General features: G+C 36.3%; 2 long non-coding RNA genes across 3 annotated transcripts; both read right to left on the bottom strand.

The window, feature by feature from the left end:
* Positions 1-6,983: 6,983 nt before the first annotated feature.
* On the bottom strand, positions 6,984-7,975 carry LOC149233084 (uncharacterized). The gene is made up of 3 exons (XR_016247597.1): positions 7,772-7,975; positions 7,410-7,681; positions 6,984-7,298 (listed from the first exon to the last, which is right to left on the bottom strand). It is a non-coding gene; the product is annotated as an uncharacterized LOC149233084 (long non-coding RNA).
* Positions 7,976-8,073: 98 nt separating this feature from the next.
* LOC149233083 (uncharacterized) lies at positions 8,074-23,599 on the bottom strand. Of its 2 annotated transcripts, none has more exons than XR_016247595.1 (3): positions 23,512-23,599; positions 8,422-8,517; positions 8,074-8,324 (listed from the first exon to the last, which is right to left on the bottom strand). It is a non-coding gene; the product is annotated as an uncharacterized LOC149233083 (long non-coding RNA). The 2 variants fall into 2 exon arrangements; XR_016247596.1 differs by lacking the exon at positions 23,512-23,599 and adding an exon at positions 8,711-8,894.
* Positions 23,600-24,752: the final 1,153 nt, after the last annotated feature.

Below are 24,752 nucleotides of genomic sequence, written 5' to 3'. Positions count from 1 at the left end.
AAAAGAAGACAGAGACGACAGCAGCAGGTGGTTTTTACGCACATTGGGTTTCCACCTTATATCTTGGTGTTCATGTGTGATTCTTATGCTTTATTCTATTTTTACTGCACTGTCTAATTAATATTTGACATATTGGTTAAAGTTCAATACATGATAAATTGGGTAAATCAAAATTTCTCTGCATATACGCTGGTTGCTTTAATAATAGTTGCATGTACACACTGGTTCACTTAGCTAAAGTAGCGTATACAAATCTGCCTATGGAAATGAAAAATTATTGAGTTACTAATACTGATTCACCCCCCCACCCCCCCTCTCAGTATTATTTCCAACAATTCCTTGTGAAATTTTGGTTCAGATGAGTATAGACTCGACATAATTCTAACACCTTCAAAATTTTGGTTCAGATGAGTATAAACTCTTGACACCTTCAAAATTCTGCCCCCATGGAATCTCCAATATTCCTCATAGAGAATATTCTTTGGAATATTCTCTAATATATTCTCTAACAATATTCCTAGAATATTCTTGAGATTCGTGTTTTCATTGGCCTACTTGTGCCTTCATCTCTCATGTATTCTCCGTCATTCTCAGTGATTCCCTTTGAACCATTTTAATGACATTTATAACAAAGGGTGAGAGTAAATAAAACAAAGTGTGTGGTTGGCATAATGGTTGACATAGTCATATTAAGTTACTTGTTGTTGGGGAGGTTTTGGGTTCAAAACCCATGGACTCCCAATTTTTCTTTAATATGGTTTTAGAGCCTAATTTTGGTTTAGTATAGTTTTCAAACCATACAATATATGGGATACGTATGTCCATATTGTAACGACTCCCCAAAACCATGAGAATAAGACAAAAATAAAGGTTGCACTATGCCACTACCACGCGATTGGGCCATGTGGTAATCTCTCACTGGTCCACATCATATGCCACTTTTGTCACCTACTTGCGATGTGTCGACTTATGGTGCCGCCACATCACCTGCTTGTGGGTCCACCTGCTTTGCTGACTGGCCTGCCACATTATCTTTATGGGTCCCACTAGGCCTGCTAACTTTTCTTACATGTGTCATATGTATGGCCTGCCATGTGGCAAAATGTTGACTTTGACTTTGACTTTTGCCTAGTTTGACCAAAACTTTGACTGACCATAACTATTGCATACGAACTCAGATTGAGGTGCCATTTGTGTTGTTGGAAATCTTGCGATGATATATTAGATCTCATCGTATTTTCATTGTGATCTAAGGACTTTTATTTTTGATTTTTTCTGGAGCCACCTAAATCATTTCTCTTAGCATGCAAATATGTGTCTCTTCACATTCCTTTTCTCCTATTTTCCTTTATTTTCATAATTAAATGTCAATTATTTCCACTTTGCCTTTGCCAATTTCCATAGTCATTAATTAATCACAAATGATACCCTCTACAATGTTTTTCCCAACATTAAACTTGGCATATGTGTCCCATGACCTTGGTTTTATTTTATTTACATGGAAAATCAACGAGGGGTTGTTACAAAATAATTCTTATAACCTACATAAACATAAATGGAGAGGAAACACCAAAATATCCTTTGAAAAATTCCATAAGCTCTAATGTCGAGGATGAAGTAGGACAGGCAAGTGTGCCTCATAGACATATAAGTACTTGTAGCCTCAATGATAATTAGGTTATCAAAGAGTTTTGACTGTTATAATCAACAATGACATATGTTGTATAAGACCTTGAAAAGCACAGGGGGACCCAAAATTAGAGATACAAGATACAACATGGTGGTGGTCGAAGAACTTGATCAGGGAGTGGTGGCTTCCTTCCAGTCTGCACCAATGCAACATGTAAAAGAATATTTTTTGAATATTAATAAAAGAAGGCAAAGACAATAACAATGGTGGTTTTTCCTAGTTGGGTTTTCCACCTAAAATCTTGTGTCTCTATGTGACGATGGTGATGTTGATCTGTTGATGTGTTGTGCTCTTATGTTTCACTTGCATTTATGATTATGGTTACATGTGTTACCCGCTTATGCATAGATTTGTTATCATAATGCACTGGTAGTTAAAAGATGATTAAGTTAACACTATTAAAAAAGAACAACTAGGTAAAAGTTGAATTATCACGAAATATTGATTCAACTCTCCCCCCCCAAGTATTTCTAACAATTGGTATCAGAGTCAGGTCCTCCGGGAATTAATTTAATAGATGGAAGGAGATCTAATGGATTATAGTAAGGAAGCACATGGCTCAAAGGAAGAAGTTTATTCAGGAGAATTGTGATAATGCAAGCAAAATATCACATGTAGTGGCAATATCAACAATTATATATCAAGGGAAATCAATAGCGGAACAAGTCATGTTTGGAATTATGGATAATCAAGATATGCTTCTACTCAATGATGCAAACTATCAAGCATGGAAAGACATGATGAAGTTTAGATTAATAAATCTTGGATCTGATATTTGGCAATTAATATGTAATGGTTATACTAAAACTCCTCCATCAAGTCAAGAATTGCAAATGATCATCAGGAAATAAATGCAATATATTGTGGCATACCTAATTCAGAAATTGAGAAAGTTATGCACTATGAATCTACAAAAGATGTATGGGATAACTTGCAGGCCATCCATGAAGGAGAAAATAGTGAAAGGAACATAGTTAAGAAAGAAGTTCATTCATGTTAGGGTCCCACCCTAACCCCCTTATTTATGTCATGGGATCATGCCATAGTCAAGAGTCAATAAAGCCCATATTAATATTTGTAAGTGGTTAACCCGCGATTAGTGACGGGACCACAGTTAGTTGCAAATGGGCTGTAGTATTAGATAGATGGTATTAATAAAACCCACGGTATTGGCCCGTGGTATTACATGTATGAGTCATATATAAAGGATAGAGACTCCTTGCGAGGAGCATTGTGTCTTATTTTGTAGTCGAGCTCTACTCTATTGGAGGTTGCCCCCTCGAAGAGGCAAGTGAACATTACTCTCTGAATAATAAAATCATTGCTATTCTGTGTTCTGGGTATCTTTTCTTCACATATTCTGTATTTGGGTATCATTTTGCAGGTTAAGAGCATAACAAGTGGTATCAGAGCACTTTCCAGGGCCGGTGGGATCTCCAATTCTTAGCAAAAAAAAAAATTCGGCTAGAGACGTGTTCCGGCGTCTTTAAACCACGGGATCTGTCGTTAAGCGCATAAACCTGCGGATTTAGGGAGGCATGCACGCAGGAAATACAAGAGGTGGTCATGTCTGTTGGACTCCCTTGTAACCCCTGTGGGTACCCCTTCGAGTAGTAGCGCATTAGACAAAACCGCGCACGGACCAGGGAAAATTTTAAGAACCCCCCCCAAATTTATAAATATAATAATTGGGCGAATCTCCATGGTTTATAGGAAAAATGGAAGGCGATTTTATCAATAATATAATATGTATATATAATTTTCTGGCGAATCTCTCACCAGGCATGGCGAATATTTTACTCAATTATAAAATCTTGTAAGAACTTGGCAAGTCTTTCACTAAATAATAAAACTTTGTAAAGTCCTAGTGAATTTTAGCATTGTGAACTCTTAGAGAATTTTTTGAAGAAGTATAAAACCATATATGATAAGAACCACATGCTGGCAATATCACTATTTTTTTTCACATTTCCACGACATGGAACTTGTCTATAAAATTATAAAAAAACCAACAAAGTCCCTTATAATATGTAGGTAAGCTTATAACAGAGTCTGATACCTCTATTATGCTTGTCTTCATTCAAGTGTCATAGCTGCTATACTTAACACTGTGAATCACAACTCTCTCAGAACTCAACTCTATAGTGTACTTAAAACCTTTGGAAATTGAATCTGACAACTCTATAAAAAGGATTAGTGAAATAGAAGCTTTTGTGAATGAGCCCACTAACTATCACTGCTAAACAATCAATCTAGACTATGAAGTCTTCCATCTTGATCACAATCGTGCTCACGATCAATGGAGTGCGATCACCTGGCCTGACATAATGGCCATCATAGCTTCCCTGCCAATACACAAGTATGTTCCTGTTTGCAGTTAGAAAAATTACCCAAATTACAATCTATTTACTCCAGCCTATGTTGGAAAGTTATAGAAGGATGACTAGTGCAATCAATCCATTCCTTTTAGCCCTGGATTTGTTTCAGTTTAAAACAGAAGTATACAAATATACTTGTCCAATGTCTACTGCTACTGAGCATTAGTTAATTCATAAGAAAGTATGTAAACACACAAACATAAATTCACACTCATGAATATCCCAACTTTCTATCAAGTTCTATGACTAGTGATGGAAATCACAATTATTTTCAAAATCCTGGAATCATGCCTAAGCATCCTCTATGAATGACCCAATGCCTTCCTGGTTAGCTGTCTACATTAAAGTTGCAACAAACAATATGACATTAGGCATGGCTTGAAAGTAACAAACCGCTGCAGAACTCAGGCATAGATGGCAAGTGCAGACCGCGTTTTCAAGATATCGGTTAGAAAATCCATAGCATATAATAGCACAAATTGAGAAACTCATAATGTCCTGTCTGTTGAATATTGTAGCCAATTTTCTCACAGATTATACTGCAGAGCATAAAACTGCTGATAAATTAACATAACACACAGGCTTCATATTCCTTGTATATGGCTTCATATTCTTTGTTTTTCTTCAAGTTTGTTGCTTTACAAGACTTAAACTATTCCTTCTGAATTTGTTTTACAAGACTTAAATTATTAAAGATAATAACAAATCTTCCCAACCATTCAAGATAAATCTGATTTAACTTGAATGCACATATTCTTTATTTCCATTATCTAAATGTTTTACTGTCATGAAAAATATATATTTCCATCTCAACATGAGCTAGCAAGAGTGCCTGTATGTAACATGATATAGTGGATGAAGGAGCCAACAATGAACCACAAAAGGAGCATATTGTTGCATCTGAAAAAGCTTATGGGGTAATGCTATTTCCTTGTAGTGTTTAGTCATTTATTTCTAAATCTAGGGTATTGAATCTAGCAAAACATGATTTGAATTATAGCTGTTATCTTAGGATAAAATAGGGGCTACTTGTTACTTGAAGAGGATAGCATTTCTCTCTATCCGTATAAAAAAAATTCTACTCATGATATCATTTTATGTTAATTGGATATTGACAGTTTGTATTTAGTTTATTTCAGCGTTTTATTCTAGTCATTCATATATAATCTCTTATGTCATTGGTCATACATATATTATTGTTAACCTATTACTATTTATGTAGTTCAATCATAATTGATTCTTCAATATGTAAGAGGATGGCACATAGATATAGGCATCGAATCTTCTGTACATTCATTCTGACAATCTTAATATAATTCTCCTATTATCTCTCCTACTTTCTTTGTGAGGCCAGTGTATGTACATTTTTAGAATATCTCTTCATCATCTCATCTCACCTATTTGAATCTTTGTTAAGTTGGCAAGTTCATATTCGGCAAATTGTGCTATGAATGTTTAATGCTTTCTTTGTTCAACACTTTTCATTGGAAACTAGACTTCTATTAATGTTGAAACATTATGCTGCCTCTCTATTTTTCTATTAAAATGTATGACTAAAGTCTGAGACTGCCAAACCTCAAGCTTTGTTGCCAACAAAATGCCTCACTAGGCAGAGTAATTAACCCCTTAAACTACATGTTGCACAATCTGGGTAGACTAGGGTATGAGGGACTACAAAGCCCTTAACAAAAAAAGGAGGATACCTGCATGTTTACTGTTTGATCCAAACACTTTAACATAAAACAAAGGATATAAAAACTTCTGCATGCATTCCTTCAATGGACAGAGTTAACATGGCAGTGATTCAGGAAAAATTGGAAAAGGCGCTTTACACAGTTGAGTGATAGTAAGGGTAGCTCTACTTGTCAGGAATATCAAGAACCAAGTAGCTCACTGTAAGAAAATGGTTAATGCTAAGGATGGTCCACCAACAATGTTGTTCAACTAAATGAAGAGTTGAACTGTAGGCCGCTGCTTACAAGTTTGGAGGACCTTGGAAATGGTGTTCTTCCCAAGAGTTGAATCTCGAACAAGTGGCACCAGCCTACATGGTCCTTGACTTCAATCTGTGCATAATGTCTGGCACTTTGATCTACAGAAATGGCATAGAGGTGGTATATAATGTAATTGTGTCCTTCAGAACATAGATTGGTTGTCATCAATGTGCCACCGCAATGGCCAACTGGTCAGGAAGAATACACAGCCCCTCTTCTATTGCAGAAACCCTGTTACGGGTTAACAAGAAGAAAGAAAAAACCAAAAAAAGAAGATCAAAAATCCAACTTTAGCCTGAACAAAAATGTGGCCATGCAAAATAAAGAGGGCCTAGTGCAATACTTGCACCACTCTGAGAAATGAATTGGATCTTTTTAAAGGTAATTGCTGGTTTAGCCATTACCTTTAAAAACTAACCAAGGGAAAACATTTACATAAGTTCTAATATTGTAAGCCTTACCATTTCCTTTTCATTTGTCAAGTTTAATTTCCACATTTTTTATTTCAATGAAACATTAAAGGCTGCAAACTCTGTGGTTATGATCCAACTGGTATAATAAGGATGACTTTCTATGAAGCTCAAACCACTCACAGGACCCTTTAATACCACGGGGTCTACAAAACCACAAGACTGACATAATAGATTTCATGCTTCAAGAAAACAGAAATACTTCAAGCTTGACTTCCATTACATTTTTTTACACGCACTATATGGTCTACCCTGTCCTCTGAGATGGACAGAGGTTCTTTGTGAAGACACACCAAATACAACCGAGTGATTTATGGCACAATGATTAAATAATGATAAGCCAACAAAATATGTACTATTAAACATAAGATATGCTCACTCAAGGGAAAGATTACTAGCCGAGGATTTATACTCCAAACACCTAATTGGAAGTTTGTTTATGTGGCCTCAAACCAAATGCACTTGGACTCATATTTTTTCCTTGACTAACCAGGGGAATGCCCGAATGCTTTTCCCCTCTGTGAGGGCTATGTGTCTGTCTGATCTCACTTATACGGGGGCTATATATTTGTTTAGCTTCTGCAACTTGGGGACTTAATGCAGACTCGGATCCATGAATTGGTGTGCAATCACTCAAGCTAGTTATCCGTGGACTATATGTGTGTTTGACCTCACCGCGACTTCATGTAATCATCTCATCCAAAACTTCGCCATCATTTGCACCTGTTCCCATGCTTCCTAGTCCGAACCCTTGAATTCCAGCTTCCTGCAATCAATATATGTTACAGTTCAATTTATTATTGTTCATGTTGCAGGGCTTATGAAATAGAATTGAGTAATATTTTTAAAATTTGTTTGATATGTGTCTTGCACTCACTGTTATATTGCATGGCATTCCAGGGGCTTCTTCATACTCTGCTGCATCCAATTCTTGAAGATGTGCTCCTTTGAAAAACTTGGGAAGGATATACTGCCTCGCTGGGACTAACAAGTTACAACATGATTAGTAGTGGGAAGAGAACACCATCTATAGGCACCCATGTGATACCAAAACATGCCAACAAATAACATGTCTGGAAAATGGTGAAAGTGGCAATTGTCTTGAAAGGCACCGTTTCAAGAAATGTAGCATGATACTCCTAAAGTTCTCTGTAACCATCAGTTCAACATTAATCAGCTTTGAAAACTATATTACAAGCATTAAATTCAATCACATTATAGTTTGAATAAAGTTCATACTTGTATCTACGGCTTGGAGCAGTGAAAAGAAACAATAGCCTTTCCCAAAATTGATTTCCTGGCAAACTCTCTATGGCCATGAAGGCAAAGTAACCCCAAAGCACAGAAGTTGGGATCTTTCTAATGATGGGCATTACTGCAAGGCAGCCAACCACCATCAGAGATTGCAACAAATTACTCAATTGCTGTTCTTTCACCTCAACAAGAAGCAGGTCATCCACATCCTTGTCAACATTAAAAATTGATTCATCAACTGGGGCATCCATATTCCCAGTACTTGCGGCCAACTGAATTGTGGACTCTTTCAATTCCTTAAGTGCCTGCATAAATGGTTGGGACATGACAAGACAAATAAATAAAGGGAGAGGAAAATTAGATAAAATGAAACACCCAAACTCAAAAATAAGACCATTACCAAGGCAGGTGGAGGCTGATAAACCATTGGGGTCTGCATTTGCTCATAGGCTTCTTGCATGTTTCTGTATAATTGCCCTAAGGTTGAATTTTTCTGCATACTTTTCCAGATTGTTGTCACTAACTTGCTAAGCACCAACTGTAACAAAAGTACTTGTAAGTTACTCGTCTATAAAATGTCTGAATTGTGTCTTTTCCCTAAGAAGCTGCAATTGATAATTCCAATATATTAGTACCTGATGTTTGAGGGTAGCTAAGCCTTTCATGTGCATTGGAGATTCAGGAATAACACCATTTGAAGGAGGTATGCCAACAATACCACATAAAATAGTCTGTCACAATAAAAGGAAAATTTATGAATCCACTAGAGATTTTTTATGGAGGTGAAAACAAAGAATGAAGAGTTAGATCAAGATGTCTTCAGGAGAGCAAAAGCTCTTCCAGAATAGGGTAGCCAGTGATAGTTGAACCTAAACATGAACCCTGACAAAAATTACAACATAGTTCTAAATAATATATATTTACTGTGGTAATGGGCCTTGACACAATCTCTGCAATAATGGCCCTGCTTGATACAACATCATTTTTCAAGGGTTTTTTGTGAAGTTTCCTTTAAACTTTTCTATGTAGACTTCTTCCCTTTCTTCTTAGTGATTTCAGTGTAAGTGCTCGGTATACACTCTTTTAAGTGAATTTGTTCCAGCAATGTTCTTTCTGCAGTAACATTCCACCAAGAAAGTTAGCCACTTTATCAGTGGCATTCACACTGGTCACAAATGGCTGAAACATTTTTTTCAACCATTGGAACAGTGGCACTACGAACTTTAGGATCAATTCTATCATCAACTGCTCCAAATTGATCTTGCACATCCTGAATACGTATCGTATAAACAGTGATATACACAACCAATCATTTAAAATGCATATAGTCATTTCCTAGAATAGAGAATCCTTGTTCTGTTAGAGAATCCTAGTCCAAATCTTACAAGAACTAATCAAACTTCTAATTTGAGGACCAATATGATCTGCAATAGTAAAACTTATAATGTACTGCACATCTTCATTGTGCGCCAAAAGCTTTACTAATTCTTTAGCAACAGTGCAATTTGTCTTCTTACCCTCCACAAGTCTTAACAATCAATTCTTCAATTATATGTTTAGCACCCTTCACTTGAAGATAGGATAATTCTTCCCATCAAGCTTAACGTTGGGTAGAGGGATGCTTTAAAATTAAGATGAAGCTATCCTCCCCCTTGCTCAACAATTCTCTACAGATCTCAGAACAGAACCAAATGTAATCTCAGGAACAGCGTACTATACTACTATGACAAAGAACCACAATTCTGAAAGAAACATCAATTTGGTTAGGATCTTCAAATAGCTACCAAGGAATCAAGCAAATGCTGCTCTGCAATTCCAAGACTTCAAGTATCCAGATGCATTGCATTGCTCTATGGCACATCAATGCAATTAATTAAGCATAGAAATAACATCTCTATGTAGCAGCACTTAAAATATTACAAAAGGTGATCATTCACTGAGGTACATTCCAAAAAATATATAATTATTGTTGCCACATCATCCAGATTTAGAATAATAATCTATTGGAATGGACACATTGATAAAAATTCCATTGTTGAGTTTGGGTTTGAGTTATTTCTTCCTCTAACTGCTCTCCAAAGCTAACTATTCAAACCAAGTCACCCTTCAATGACATACAACTCACAAGGTTCTCAAAGGCAGAAAAATCAAAAGCGTATAACAGTTAATATGTCCTTTACTGCTCCATTTTCAGGTGAAAGATTCTCAGTAATATAAACAGATCTTCCAATAGTCAACATGTAAAAACAACCAAGAAAATATAGGAATCCACCAATAAACTATAATGCAAGGTCTTTTTTCTCTTTTCGAAAGGTTTCCATGAAAAACTTGTTCAAATTCATTTGTAGAGTAAGCACATAAAACGTTAATGTAATTAACCTTGAGCATGGAACATAATTCTTCTTAATCTCCATGATATTCAAGAATCAAACTCCAATGGCAGCATTGGCTTCAACACGTCTTCCTTTTATCCCTTCAAAGCTGCCATGGGTCATGATGGCTTGATCAATGATCGCATGCTCTTAAGACCATACACACCCTAATACCAATTGAAAGAAATAAATAATGATCTAGAAACGAGAAGAAGAAAGAAAGTGGTGTAAAAGGCCCAAAATCAAATCGAGCAAGTGCCCTTGATTATATAGGATATTAATCATAACCACCTTATAATAGTCAACCCTAACATGTGACCAAGTTCATAATACATAGGATAAAAACTGTATTACAAGATACACATGAAGATGTTCAAGGACTTAAGATTAGGAGTCATGACTAAGCCAAAATGTTGACATTTATAGGCTTCCATCCTCCCAAACTAAGGCTTGGTCCCTTTTAGGGTTTAGAGAGGGTAAGTTATAATTTATTTGATTCACCTCCCAATTTGGGGAATCTCCCTAAGGTTTTCCTAGACACTTTAGGACCTCTTTGACCCTAGCACTCTCTCTAGAGAGCTCTCCAAACCCTAGTTGCTCCTATTCTAGAGTGATAATGATGTTCTAATATGATCTTTCTTTGGCTCACAAGTACAAATTTGCCTTGGGACATCTTTCTCCAATGCATAGATCCACTTGCCACTTCTCGTCTCCTCATTTCCTTATAGTATGCATTTGTTGTTAGGGGCTTGGACCATGTCAACCACACCACATGGTATCTCCTCATGCAAAGGGCTTTCCTTCAAATATGTAGCCTCAAACAAAGTGTCCTTGCCCCAAATATATCAAAGGTGAAACACACCTCCAAATATGCATAATATGCCTTGAATAATACATAAAAACCTCATAAAGGAGCTTTAACATCCTTTAATGTAGAATGTGTCTCGAGCAAAGTGCCCTTGCCCCAGATATCTAAAAATTGAAAGACACCTCCAAATATGTGGAATATGCCACAAATAATATGTAACGCCCTGTAAAGGTGATTTAGAATACTTTAATAGCCTTCATGCAGAAGACATCCCTATTCAAAGGGGTGGTTACCAAAATGTTCCTCTTTTCACCCTTGAAGTAGAACATTTCTCATCAAGTGTCATCCTTTTAACCATACAAGAGCTTCTACCACCACATGGCATCATTCAAGTAAGGGTTTTCATCCTCTAGCCTCTTTCCTTTCCACCTATCATGCTCTAGGCATCGTCCTAGATAGGGTGTGTTACTCTCCCTACCATTTTTCATACTTTGGACCTCCAATGTGCAAGGGGATTCCTCCTTTTGGTTGTTTATGACCCCCCTTACCATAAATCATGTTCTAGGCTCCTAATGTGATAGGAGGCTCCTATTCTAGGGCTCCCTTCCTCATATTATTCACCAATGGGATCCAGAGCCTTAGCTTCAACATAGGAACAAGGCTCTCCCTCAGTGATGCAACAAAAGGTAATGTAATCATAACCCTAGTTCAAATATGTGTCAAGTGTGCCCAAGTGAAACTTCATGGTGAGATGTAATTTCAAAAAAACCCAAGAGTCTCTTGCATCCTACAACTACCCCTGAACTCCATGAGTCTTCTCCTGTGCTCAGTGTGAAAGAAAAACCCATGAAAAATCTACATGACCCATACATTTTCAAAAGCAACAAACTATATAAGAGTGTAGAGAGATGCTATTATAAAACAATATCACCCCTAAATGGCAATACAATGTCACAAACTAGTGAAGGTGGAATCCAACAAGATTTTGGTGAAAATATCTACAAGTTGATCAATTGAAGGAACAAAATATCTACAAACTTCCTCCTGTATCTTTCCAAAACAGATCTCTGTCAAATATAAAATATCTCAAATATTTCAGCTAAACAAACCTTGCTTCGGATTTTGTTAGATCAGCGAGAGCTTTGTGATGTTGTAAAACAAATACCACATCTTTGTGATGTTGTGATTTTGTTACATTCATGCATGCCCTCCCCTCGATGGGTAACTGTGCCTTCCTAATTGAAGACAATACATTCATACATGTGCTTCATCCAGTGATCCTACTAAACTATTGCGCCTCCATTAGAGGATCTCTTATGTGCCCTCTACTAAAGATCGACTTTCCTCTGTACAAGCTAGAATGTATTTGTTGAAGGATGATGTTGTTGTCAAAGGAGAACAACTACTGAGAAATAGGTAAAATTTAAGACTACCTCCACTCTTGTATCAAATAAAAGTAAAATTGTTGTCAAATTAAGCAATATTGTTAAGCAATTTTCTCTTTGTATATTCAGCAAGCCAAAAATGAAAAATATTATATCATATGTGGGTACATGGAGCAGTTAGAAATCAGTCTACTGTCGTAGACTGAAATGGAGTACAACCCTTTTACAAGGCCTATGGTACCAAGTGCAACATCTAATCTTCTTCTGGAAAAAAACTAAAAGAGCTTTATTTCACTTTGAATTTCAAATGCTTGTTAAATGATCAAGTGGTAGTTGCAAAGAACAACTCAAACTGGGTGATATCAAAACAAAATAATTTAGTATTTCCAAGACAAAATAACATTACTGATGTATCTTTGGATTCCATGAAAACAAAGCAATTTGATGTATTGAAATGATATTAGGAGATTAGTAAAGAGGATCAAATTAAGTGATGTTATGGCCATACCATTGTATCCATTTACGCTTCGAACGAAGAGACTCAGCAACACCAAGAACATTGAGTGCCCTCCAAGAAAATGTAGTCCTTGTGGTTTGTAGAGAGTCTTCACACTCTAACATTGGGCTCTTCAAACCATCTCTGCACAAGGTCATTACAAATGTAAAAAATCAGCAAGACACAAATTTGGTAGTAAATATGACCAAAAGAAGAACTAGTGCAAACAATTTTCACAATCCTGTTTTTGAAACCAACATTATAATCTCCTTAGCATTATGATCAGCTGTCAGTGTTCTTCCCAAGTCAGCAAACTCAGCTCCGCCTTGAAAAAGTGTAATTGCATAAAAGGAATGTCGGTCTCATGCCAATAGGTCTCCTACGATGAATGCGTAGGAACCTAGTACATAGACCATTTTTCTCTTCGCTGAGCTACCTAGGGCTTATTTCCCTTTCCAAATATCAATAATTCTTTTCCAAGAAAACATAAAATAAGAATAATATTTTACTATATTCTAAAAGGTGAAGATGTTGAAATCATGCCACAAAGTGAAAGGAAATCAAATATCTTTCCTCAAACCACCAAATATATAAAGAAAACAACAATAATTATAAAAATAAAACTAGATCTGTCGATCTATGCATGAAATAAGTCAAGCGACTAAAAAAATATGACCAAAATAAACCAAAAATTTCAAACTTGAAAAAATCCTCTAAACAAGAAGCAAACAAACTGCTAAAATTTTCTAAGATATTAGAGCTAGACATCAACGCAATTTCATGTACTTGAATAAGCCCATTGTTGCTTAGCGTTAGACTTCTTAAATTAGTTATTTATCATTTAATACTAGGACACTGTCTATGTGAAAAGAAATAGGTCCCAGCTTCATCAAATCTGACTTCATTTCAAATCAAAGATCAAATCCCAAGGACACTAACTCGTTACTCTTGCATGGTACTAATGTTAAATACACAAAATAACAAAAAATAAAGATATGATAAAAAGTAGACCTGCAAGATTATATTGGTCGAGTGTGACAGGGACACAAATAACTGAGACTAGAGAGATTTATAGAAGGCAGTAGTTACTATTGTGTGATTAGTGGTATGGTGGAGAGACCTACCAAGAAGGGACGTTGGTCTCGGAAAAGTATAGTAGGGAGATCCATAGAGCATTTATGTAAAAGGAAGATGAGAAGTGTCGTCTTCAAGTTGGTTTATGTTATGGTAGAATTTTGTTGGTGATAAGTGGTAACAAAACACTTACATCAATAGGTAAAAAGTAAATTCGGGGCATGAGTTGGACTGACTCATGTTATCTCATCCCTTAATGGTCCTAAGGACATGTGGGGACCCGAACAACTTAGTACCTAAAAGACTTGAAAACATGGCTGACAAATCACTGACAAGAAATGGCTAGCAAATGACTTGAAAGTCTTGTTAAATTTGTTATTTATCATTTAATAATAGTCAGACACTATCTATGTGAAAAGAAATAGGTCCCAACCTCACCAAATCCAGCTTTATTTCCTGTCACAGATAAGAAACAAACAATGTAATGATTAAATATGAAACATCAATCTTAAAATAACACACATCAAAATAATGTTGTTGCAATGTTACAATGAAAAATACAAATATAGAACCTATTTTTACCTGAAGTTGACATATAGTAATTTTGCATGATCAATGGAACATGTATACCAAAATAAGAGTCCTAGGGTATTTCAGTTTCCCAGTTCTCATCTTGGTCCTCATTTTCTAAATTGTGAACATGATCTTCTCTAAATGAACTGTCATTATGAGCCTCCAAAACATTATGTTCTATATCAAGTTCATTAGATAGATTTATTATATTGTTTTCTCCCCTTCTATCACAATCTAATCGCCAAAGAGTTAGCGCTCTTTCATATGGAAAATTGTCAATGTCATACTTTGTTACATATAATCTTAAACATGTATCCACATGTTTATCAAGCTTGTTCCTCAACTTTGACTTCAAGAATGATAATGCACTAAACATTCTCTCATCCTCCACTGATCCCAAAATCATGGTTTGACACAAATCTGCTAATTTGAAATATTCTGATATGTTTTCTTGCAGGTATTGGCTAGCACTTAAAGTAGTCCATAATCTTGTTATAGCACCATTTTCATTAGGATTCTCCAAAAAAGGATATTGCTTCCACATTGTTTCAGCAAAGCGTCCACCTTGTTGATACAATTTTGATGAATCTAAAATACCTTCAATTTGTTCTCCATGTATCGAGACTTTCTTGCAAAAATGGTCTACTAAACATTTTAATCTTTTTTGAAAATCAGCTTTTAAAGTTCTTCGACATTGACAATTGTTCCAATATTGAGGGTATACCACACACATGGCCTCCAACAATTCATCTCGAGGAAATCATTCTCTTATCTCTAATGATAGTGATCTTGCAATTTCTATCAAATTTTGTCTCACTGAAATCACAATATTATCAAATTGGTCTCTTGACACGGGGCAATCTTTGGTGACTCGTCCTGTCTTACTAATATAATGAAAGGGAACCATATACCCACGCACTACGATACATAGTATCCCTTTTTCATCAAAGGTCAAAAAATTTTCAGTATTTTCTATATTGATGATCTCAGTCCAACTTTCAAACTCTGGACCAGTAAAAGAGTCTGGCATCATATACAAATTATCCAATGCAAGACATGCTGACTTTCTTGCATTTGTGTATTCCGCAATATACATTGTGCGATTCTGATACATTTTCACGAGGACATTCATTTCATGTAGCATAGGAAGAATTCCAGCCAATGTCAATAATGTCTCTATATTAGTTAGTTGAGAAAGAAGATCTTGAGCTTTGTCTACATTATAGCGATTTTCATACATCAACCCTACCAAAGATTTGAACTCACTAAATAGTCTTTGAGATGGTCCATTTAATGAGATCCATCTTGTATCAACATCTTTCAGTAGTTTTTTTCCATCCGTAATACCATCTGCAAATTGTTGAAACTCTAAATATCGTTTGGGACTACGAGAAAAGTATGCATGAGTCTCACGTACAAGATCTTCAACTTTTGAAACTGATGGAAACTTGCTTATTATTTTAAATGCAAGATTCATCCTATGAGCCATACAATGAATATTAAGCATATATGGTGAAGTTGATAGTTGTAGCCTAACACAAAGGCCATTCCTTTGTCCTTTGCATTACCGCTGCTCCATCTGCTCCAACACATACCAACTTTTTTGCAATCATTAATTCATCCATACCACTTTCCTTCAATCCATTAAGAACAAGTTCATAAATATTTTCAGCTGTAGAAGTCTCTCTCATCTTATTAATCCCAAGTAGATAGGAATGTCTAATATGGTCATTAACCATATAAATGCTCATGCAAATCCATGAAGTATTATCTATAGCTGTAACCTCATCTAAAGACAATGCCAAAAACCTAGCATTTGCAATCTTTTCTTTCAAATCATCCTTTTCTACTTGAGCTAGATATCCTGCCCATCCCCAACCACTAGTTACAGACGAATGAGAAGATGGAAAGTTTGGCACTTGAAGAAAATATAGTAATTTCATGTGATCTAGATAATCTGTCATAGGACGACCTTTAGATAAGATGTGAAATACAGTGCTCAATTGTATCGTCTTGGATAACAAATTTCTTTCCATCGTCTTTTCAAATAGAGATATGATGGTTCCTCCGTCTGCCTCAAGTTTCCTCTTACATAATAAATATTTTTTATATTCTTCTGCATATTCAACATGTCGACATTCCTCGGAAGATTTCCATCTAACAATAGATTTCTCTTTACCATTTACAATTTTCTTTTCATACACCTTTCCTGCATGCTTTTGTACTGTATCTAGCTTCATCTGAAATTTCACTTCCTTTTGAGTTTTCCAACTACACGCAATACATCTAACTTGTCGGAAAAGCTCTTTCTCATTTGTAGGAGGTATTTCTTCAATAAATGGAAAACTTGAGACCCAATTTTCTTGGAATCGTCTTCCTATGGCCCACTGGCCTCTTTTCCTTTTCCGCGAATGGATTGTGTCACTTTCCAAGGAAAAATCTTTAACATTTTCATCACCAATTTCTGTTGAAACTGCATTTATCTCACCCTGACCACTTGAGGAACCTATTTCTTCATCCATCGTATGGATATCAAATGCATTTCCACAAGAGTTAACCTCTCTCTCAGTAACAGATTGTTCAAAGGAGCTTGAATCATGAAGAGAATGTGTATTTTTGGATGGAGCCTTTTGAAAGTATGATAATACATCTGTTTGCCTTAATGGTTTCTTCCCATGATTATCTTTTGACATCTCACTAAATATTACACAAGTAAAATTTCCAATCGATCTGCAAACCTGCATCAACAGTTTTCAAGCGTTGAGATATGCTTCATATAAATTCACTTGTTCATAGAAAATAGAATTATACTTTGCAAAATAATTGTTGAGTCAACATTGAAAGAACATATATCAGAAATTGAATTTTGAGGCAAAATGGAATTTCACAAAAATTATTTAACAATGATAATGGGAAACTATTAAATTTTAAGACATAAAATATAATAATTCATTTGTATAACATTGAAACAACATCACTTTCTTTGAATTATTCCTAATTTCCTACAGAAGTTGGTTGACAGGATTTAGGACCTGGTCCCCTCCTCCCAAGCCAGCTTACAGTATGTCTACCATGCCCAAAACTCAAAAGCTAATGCTAAGCCAAATGAAAGGATATTCCTACCTGAGGAAGAAATTTGAACAACCAGAAATCTAAGTATGGAAAGGGTAGAGCCTCCATCCCTTAGCATGTGAAAAATAAATGGTTAAAATATAATAAGATGGAAAGCTTAATTTGGAAGTCTTGACAGGGTCAAGGAAAGCCACTATTACTTCCACATCAAGAGGTTTGTTTAGAGAAAAGCTCATCTACTGAAAGTCAGGGCTTCTTTCTGACCAATCACTAGCCTTAGGAAGATGAGACTTCAAGAGAAACAATCAAGTCTGAAGATATAGGAGTTGATGAATGCCATTGCTCAGTTGGCTTGGCATTCTCTGTTTTATAAATCAAACAGTGTAAGCGGAACTATTTTGAGGAGTGCAGAAGGTTTAAGCATGTCTAGTTCCAGTTTTTCCATTTTGCAGCATTCTCAGAAATTTTATAGTCTGGAGTATCAAAGAAAGTTATCTCAGGAATGTTCTCAACTATGATCAAAAGTCTAAAGACCTACCTGTTTTTACTGACATCTAAGTGACAGCAATTTTCTCATGTAATTCTTCTTAAAGCCGAATTTTTCAAGGGGTTGTGCTCCAAGTGGGCTATTAGAGCCTGCCAACCCACAAATTCAATGACCAAAATATTCTAGGCAATACAGTTAGTACAGAAGAAATATATTTTATAGATATAGTATCATCGTTCAATACCTGCCAACAAAAAAATTTAAGCCTGACCAACTTGTAGGATGCTGCAAGTCAAGACTCAGATTGAAAGGTTGTCCTGCCTTTACTACAAAGTTATATCTAATTTTGTAGCATAAGATATAAGGCTGAGAAACAATGTAGATAAGGCAAGATAATTTTATTTAAGTCTAAATAAAGCCTGACAGATAGGTAAATGGGACTACAAAGTACAACTAGTGATGCTAATATGTAGGGGAACCCTTATATGGTCTGGTTAAGAATTTAGAAAAATATTCAAATTCTACCCGGACTGTGGTAGGTATCCTAGGTTTATATCCTCAGTTAAATTTCAATATCTTTTTTCTAAACACAACTTAGTTTTGACTTAGTCTTTGATTTTCCATATGCTTCTCTACCAGCATATTGGCTCCCCTTGTGTTTTCTCTGTGAGCACTGCTTTGTAACCAAGCTTTGTTGTGTAGCCGACTGAATCAAGGTTGTTAGACCAATTTAATTCATCCTCCTTATCTCTAATTTTGATTGTACTTAGTTGCAATATGTTAAGTTGTTAACATAGCCAACTCGATTGTCAAACGAATATCCTTCCAAACCTGTTGACCTTGCTGATATCTAGTGTTGTTTCTGCATGGTGGTCAAATTTGGATCCACAATATCAGCTTGATTGTGTGCCATTGTTATGCAGGGTCTCAATAGTTTCTTCATTAATCTCCTGGAGCCTTTTAAACCTCACTTAGGGATCTTCACCTATTCTCACTTTCTCTCCATTTCCTATTCTCCACATTGTACTTAGTTGTAATATATAGACTGTTGTATAGACACTCTATATAACAGTGCAATTTGTCTTATAGCTTTACTAATTCTTTAGCAATAGTGCAATTTGTCTTTTTACCCTCCACAAGTCTTAACAATCAATTCTTCAATTATATGTTTAGCACCCTTCACTTGAAGATAGGATAATTCTTCCCATCAAGCTTAACGTTGGGTAGAGGGATGCTTTAAGATGAAGCTATCCTCCCCCTTGCTCAACAATTCTCTACAGATCTCAGAACAGAACCAAAGGTAATCTCAGGAACAGCGTACTATACTACTATGACAAAGAACCACAATTCTGAAAGAAACATCAGTTTGGTTAGGATCTTCAAACAGCTACCAAGGAATCAAGCAAATGCTGCTCTGCAATTCCAAGACTTCAAGTATCCAGATGCATTGCATTGCTCTATGGCACATCAATGCAATTAATTAAGCATAGAAATAACATCTCTATGTAGCGGCACTTAAAATATTACAAAAGGTGATCATTCACTGAGGTACATTCCAAAAAATATATAATTATTGTTGCCACATCATCCAGATTTAGAATAATAATCTATTGGAATGGACACATTGATAAAAATTCCATTGTTGAGTTTTGGTTTGAGTTATTTCTTCCTCTAACTGCTCTCCAAAGCTAACTATTCAAACCAAGTCACCCTTCAATGACATACAACTCACAAGGTTCTCAAAGGCAGAAAAATCAAAAGCGTATAACAGTTAATATGTCCTTTACTGCTCCATTTTTAGGTGAAAGATTCTCAGTAATATAAACAGATCTTCCAATAGTCAACATGTAACAACAACCAAGAAAATATAGGAATCCACCAATAAACTATAATGCAAGGTCTTTTTTCTCTTTTCGAAAGGTTTCCATGAAAAACTTGTTCAAATTCATTTGTAGAGTAAGCACATAAAACGTTACTGTAATTAACCTTGAGCATGGAACATAATTCTTCTTAATCTCCATGATATTCAAGAATCAAACTCCAATGGCAGCATTGGCTTCAACACGTCTTCCTTTTATCCCTTCAAAGCTGCCATGGGTTATGATGGCTTGATCAATGATCGCATGCTCTTAAGACCAACAGTCTATACATAATTAGACTACAGTCTATACAACAGTCTATACAGACACTGTGTTCAATCCAGATTTTGATTACAAACACCATTGAGGCCATACGGTATCTCCAATTTTTCACATCATTGAGGTCATCAGTATCTCCAGTTTCAAACAGCATTCAGGGCACATTTGCTTCAAAGTGCTTACAAGTATTGTCAAACGGCAGTACATTCTAAATTTACTCATATTACACTTGAGAACTAGAACACATACCGCTTGAGAAGAGAGCTACTACCGCTTGAAGTACCTCAAGTGTAATATGAGTAAAGTTAGGCCTAAGCACCTTTATTATTGAGATTGAGTGCTTTCAAATACCAGGAGACAGGTGTGTGTGTTGACTTCAAGTTTGGCCTGGGAGAATTATTACACACTTTAAGCAGATTCTGTGAGGTTTCAAGGCACAGTGGGAACAAATCTTCAACTAAGGAGGTTGAGAACTGTCTAGTGACCTAGAACAACTAAGTGGGTTATGCGAAGATATTTATTAAGGGTGGTTGTGTTGAAGGTAGTAGGGAGGTTTAGAACGCAAGACAGGGGCGAGTATAGTCACTGTGAGAAAGAACTTGTGGAAAATCTGGGAAAATCAAGATTGTTTGTTATGTCAAAGGTCAAAGGAATAGAGCAATTGACTAGTGGGTCATAACGTAAGGTTCCACAGTTAAGGCTGCTAGAAAAAGGGACCGGAAGAGCCAAAAATGGGAAGGTGAATGAATGAGATGGACTACGTTGAATGATGGAAATATGAGAGTAGCCAAAAGGTATGCATTAAGTGGTACTAGAGCAATATTGATGCTCTTGGGGATTGACAAGTGATTGAGGAGGTTTCTGCAGTGAACCAAAAATATTTATAAGATTGCTCGTGAAGAAGAGACATCAAAGTTGAGACAAAGAAACCAAGAAAATTTTGGGCAAGAGGAACCTAAGAAAAAAAGTGAGGAGAGAAAGAGATTGAGAACGGAATACAAGATTGGAGCATATTAAAGAAGTACCAACCAAGTGTAGAGCTAGGAAGAACTGAGATATTGAGACCTCAGAGGTTAAGGAACTAGTAGGTAACTGGTTTGTATTTTTTTTTAAATGTATAAAAGGAGTTAATCCTTACAGTGGTAATAGTAGAAGGAGTGGTAACAGAGGACCAATAAAGTTCTTAAAGTGTATGGCAAGAAACTTACGACAAATAGGCTACAAAACAAAACATAGAAGGTTTCTAGCTGAGGTCCTCAAAGAGAAGAGAACAAGTGGAGTTCTCAAAAGGTGAGAAAAGTGTAGAAGCCATAGAAGACCAGAGCATGCTCAAGTGGGTTCCAGAGGAGGGAACCAGAGGAATACCAAAAGCCTAGGTTGAGGTGAAATGGGTGAGATATTGGGTAACAAGTGATGGAGAAGAATTGTTAAAGGGGCTTGAGTGTAGCTCACAATGAGCAAGAGAAAGCTCACAAGAAAGGAGGAAAGAAGATGGCTACTGATGGACATAATTCAAAGAGAGGCCATAACAAAAGGGAGAAGCATGCCAAGGAAAATGGCATGAGTAAAGAAGAAATTGAAAAGGAGATTTATGAGTTGAAGGAGAGATTCAACATAGTCAAAATGAGGCTTGAAAGAGAATACCAAAGGTAGAGATGGGACCTAAGGAAGAAGGCCAAATTACTTGTCAGAAAAAAGTTTTTAAGAGGAAGCCCCCTAAAGCTAGAAAGCTAGGGAGGAAGATGAAGCACCTGTTGAGCCTAAAGTTGAATTAGTTCACTATTTTGAACCAGAGCAGGGAATAGTCCTTGATGATGAGGAAGATGTTGAAGAGAGACTATCAGAGAGTCTCATGGACTGCATAAAGAGTTCAAATCAACATATGGATTTGTTGATAGAAGATATGGTGAAAAAAGCATCATAACAGTAGAGGGAGCTACACAAAGAGGATGTCGATGAGACAATAAATGAAAGTCTCATGGGAGGTTAGCTAGAAGTGCTCGTAACATATATACCATATGGGGCTAAAGAGCTTGGTGATTATGATACTGATGCTATGTGTCTAGATGCAGATGATAAGGATTTTCAAGAGGGACAATCATTCATAGTTGTCATAAGAATAGAAGAAAGAGAAGGAGTACCTTCCTAAAGCATGGAAGGAAGACAAAATTTGATGTTGGAGGCATCAGAAGAGGCCAGGTAACCTTTTATTTTTAAAATTGGTGAATTTTATGTGAATGCATGCTTTGCATGTGAGGAGAATGGACAACTGGTCCAAAAGGAGAACGAGAGCACTAAATTGATCCAAGAAATCCAAATTGAGGTAGTAGATGCTAGACAATCCTCAAGGAAGGATGAGTTTCCAAAAGGAAAAAACAATGCATAATGAAGCCAAGATAACCTTGCAAGCAATTTTCAGAAGTGACCATGGATCCTAGCAGCCATGTGAAAGATGGATAACAAAACCAAGTTTATGTTAAGACAAGGAAGGAGGCAAAATTATCCCTCAAATGTCATTAAGGAGGAGGCCTTGAACAATCAAAGAATGCATCTATAAGAGAGAAATTGTAGAAGAGGGGATGAACAACATCATGATGCAATGTTCTTTAGAGATCGGTTGATCAATCCAAGGTTTAAGGATTGGCTTGAGTAACATTGTTCAAAGAATGCAATCAATAAGACAAAGGTGTCAAGCTTATTGCTGCAACTGGAGAGCTTGGTTCAACAACAAGAATTATGAATGTTGGCACCCAAGGTATAGTACAATTAACCACAAAGAGGGACTCATTTGTCATGTGAAGTCCTTGAGATGAAGACTACAATTGTGGAGGAGATTGTATTCTAGTATGATGGCAAAGGATAACCAAATGAAGAGGAGAAGGGAGAAGGATTATCTCTCATCGGGCAACGATGGTGGAGGTAGCCAAGTTTTTTGAACACATTAGAGTTGTTGTTGGATGATGAAATGACAACTAAGGTAGTACATTCTAAATTTACTCATATTACACTTGAGAACTAGAACACATACCGCTTGAGAAGAGAGCTGCTGCCGCTTCAAGTACCTCTTATGAAAACTTTTCAAAAGGTCTATACAAAACTTGAACTACAGTCTATACAGACACTGTGTTCAATCCAGATTTTGATTACAAACACCATTGAGGCCATACGGTATCTCCAATTTTTCACATCATTGAGGTCATCAGTATCTCCAGTTTCAAACAGCATTCAAGCCACATTTGCTTCAAAGTGCTTACAAGTATTGTCAAACGGCAGTACATTCTAAATTTACTCATATTACACTTGAGAACTAGAACACATACCGCTTGAGAAGAGAGCTGCTGCCGCTTCAAGTACCTCAAGCTCAAACTAGTCTGTTGTTCTTTCTTGCATCAAAAGAACTGAGTACAATAAGAAACAAGTTCCATGAGTATAAAATCAACAAATACAAATGAATATTACATTTTTTATCATCACCCAACGAACAAGAACCAAACAAAACTCAACTCTAAGGGAAGGTTTATCAACTTGATGTCGAAAGAAGTACCATGAACAGGTATACCCCATCTTCCGGAAAGCAATTACAATCCCTGAGAAAAGAAATCATCTTATTGTCTACCACAGTACAGACTATCGACATCTGAGACAAAAATTCATTCCCAAGTAGTCCAAAGCACCTCATAGCAGTTTCTCTATTACAAATCAGACAATATTAATACAACAGATTTCTTGCCTCGAAAACTTTTCAAAAGGTCTATACAAAACTTGAACTACAGTCTATACAGACACTGTGTTCAATCCAGATTTTGATTACAAACACCATTGAGGCCATACGGTATCTCCAATTTTTCACATCATTGAGGTCATCAGTATCTCCAGTTTCAAACAGCATTCAGGCCACATTTGATATAAATAGTGCTAACTGACCCATGACTCAGGCAAGAAAACACCCAATTCCCCCACTCAACCCTATGAACCAGCCCATACTTGGCAACATGACTATAACGCTCCCTCTCACCATAAAATACATTTGAGACAATTGTACCGAGATCAAGCTGAATGAAAAATATGAACAATACAACAATCATTGCCTAGATCTTTCCAACACGAACAATACATGGGAATCAGAAGCAGGAAGTTGCCTTCTCCATCACAATATTCATCTTGGGATACTGGCAGACTGCAAACATCCAAATGCTGTAATATTTAGGGTAAGTACTGATAACTTTCCAGCTCAACAACACAACAAAAGGGAGGACACAGACAATCATAAAAAGAGTAAGCAGATCATGGCTACTTATCCCATGCTTGAATATCAGCAGAGTTAATATACCTTTTACACGAACATGAGAATAAAGGGGCCTAATTTCTCGCGCTCAGCCAACAATTCGGTCAAGTACTGACTGTTGTTGTTGCTGCTGCAGTGGCATGAGCCGTTCAAATCCAAGAAACAATGGATACCGAAACCAGAGAAGAATAAGCGGATTGAAATCTGAAAATGCAAGAATATCCCACCGAAACTGCTGCTGCTAGATTTGTGAACTAGGATGAAAAAACCTATTTC

Source organism: Pinus tabuliformis, chromosome J, assembly GCF_031772625.1.
Source record: "Pinus tabuliformis cultivar Carrire ecotype Pingquan chromosome J, CPIR1, whole genome shotgun sequence".
NCBI classification, from domain to species: domain Eukaryota; kingdom Viridiplantae; phylum Streptophyta; class Pinopsida; order Pinales; family Pinaceae; genus Pinus; species Pinus tabuliformis.
The sequence above is the reverse complement of the archived record's forward strand: the minus strand, read 5'-3'. Positions and strand labels throughout refer to the sequence as shown.